The following is a 2058-nucleotide window of genomic DNA, read 5'->3' as shown; positions in this document are numbered from 1 at the left end:
ACTGCACCTTGTTTGCAAGCTGTCCAGTTCCCTTGGTGGGCCTCAGGCACTTTATGTGCCTGTTGCTGTTAGGTGCCATTGAGTCAGTTTCGACTCATAGGGACCGTATAGGACAGAGTAGAACTGCCCCATAGGGTTTCCAAGGAGTGGCTGGTGGATTTGAACTGCTGACCTTTTGGTTAGCAGCTGAGCTCTTAACTACTTAGCCAGCAGGGCTCTCTTACTTGCATAGTCCCACTCAAACATTATGTGGGCGTTACAAAGACTAGGGCTAGAGCGGCCATATTAATTCACTGCACTGCACCTACTCACAGTCGGTTGCTCAACTTCTACTTCGTGTTTTTTAGTCAAAATTCATCTCCTCAGGGAAGTCTTCCCTAGTCACCCTCTCCAAAATTTTGACATCTTGTTGGATGCCAACACTTCTTATCCCCTCTCCTGCTTTATTCTTATTAGCATTTATTGCTACCTAACATGCTACATGGAGCCCTGGTGGTGTAGTGGTTAAGAGTTTGGCTGCTAACCAAAAGGTTGACAGTTCAAATCCACCAGCTGCTCCTTGGAAACCCTATGGGGCAGTTCTTCTCTGTCCTATAGGGTCACTATGAGTCAGGACCAACTTGATGGCATCGGGTTTGTTTGTTTTTTTTTTTTTTTTGGTTTAGCATGCTATATATTTATTATCTCTCTTCCTTAGTAGAATTTATGCTTAAGGGCAGGAGGTTTTATTTTTCATTTTTATGCTTTGTTCACAACTCTATCTACGTGCCTAGAAGAGCCCAGAGTAATCACTCAATAAATATTTATTGAATGAATGAATGTGCCATGTGCTGGGCACTTTGGTAGTTAAGAGAGGAAGTCTTGAAGAGTATTTTGTAAACTGACAGATTCATATCTAAGAGGCAAGGGAAAAGGGCCTTTTTTTTTTCCTCATGTGGACCCATCTAAAAGAACTCTGGGGTATAAGAAGCAAGGAGTCCAGAATGACTTCAAGCAGTGAGGGCGACAGAAGTCGAGTTTCTCTGATTGTAGAGGCCTCGGCCATGTCCCATACAGGGACATGGAGGAGAGGATGACTGCCAGATGACTTTCTGATGGACCACCAGGACTGACTTCTGATCTGAGATTTACCCCTCAGAATCAGTTTAACTTTTGCAATATAACATTTTTGAGCTTCAATTCCCTCTTCTGTAAAATAGGATGATAATATCTCCATATTTGGGAGGATTCAATATAATAAAATACGAAAGCATCTGGTACATAGTACATGTTCACTAATTGTTGACTTCCATCTCTGCTTTCTTTGGAAAGCTACTTCTCCGTCTTGTGATTTCCTCCCATGAACCCAGGCTACATTGTCTGTCAGTTTGATAGAAAAATGTGAAGTTTCCTCTTGGGACTTCTTAAGGGTTTATTGGCTCTGGTGGTATATATTTTAATTCCCTAGATAGGGAGTTAAAGAAGGATGCTACAGAGTTGAGGGCTGGCATTTGCCTTTGGTTTACTGATCGGCACATAACCCAGAACCTGAATAAACTGCTAGCTGAGTCTCTGGGCCTACTGATCATATGTCTTCAGCCCCAGATGTTTTGAAGGAACACAGTGGCTATGAGCAGCAGCCCTACAATCACCCTGCATGGATTTGAAATCCTGGCTCTCCCTGTTACTATGTGGCGTTGGGTGAGTTACTTGGGCATAGGCACCTCAGCCTCCTTCTCTGCAAAGTGGAGACACTTGCAGTACTGACTCCATGGGGATTGTCTTAGTCATCTAGTGCTGCTATAACAGAAATACAAGTGGATGGTTTTAACGAAGAGAAGTTTATTTCCTCACAGTCAAAGTAGGCTAAAAGTCCAAATTCAGGGTGTCAGCTCCAGGGGAAGTCTGTCTCTCTCTGTCGGCCTTCTTATCAGTGTTCCCCCAGACTAGGAGCTTCTCGGCGCAGGGACCCCTGTCCAAAGGACACGCTCTGCTCCTGGCACTGCTTTCTTGATGGTATGAGGTCCCCCACTCTCCGCTTGCTTCCCTTTCCTTTTATCTCTTGAGAGATAAAAGGTG

Source organism: Trichechus manatus, unplaced genomic scaffold (genome assembly GCF_000243295.1).
Source record: "Trichechus manatus latirostris isolate Lorelei unplaced genomic scaffold, TriManLat1.0 scaffold00170, whole genome shotgun sequence".
In the NCBI taxonomy this organism is placed as follows: domain Eukaryota; kingdom Metazoa; phylum Chordata; class Mammalia; order Sirenia; family Trichechidae; genus Trichechus; species Trichechus manatus.
The sequence above is the reverse complement of the archived record's forward strand: the minus strand, read 5'-3'. Positions refer to the sequence as shown.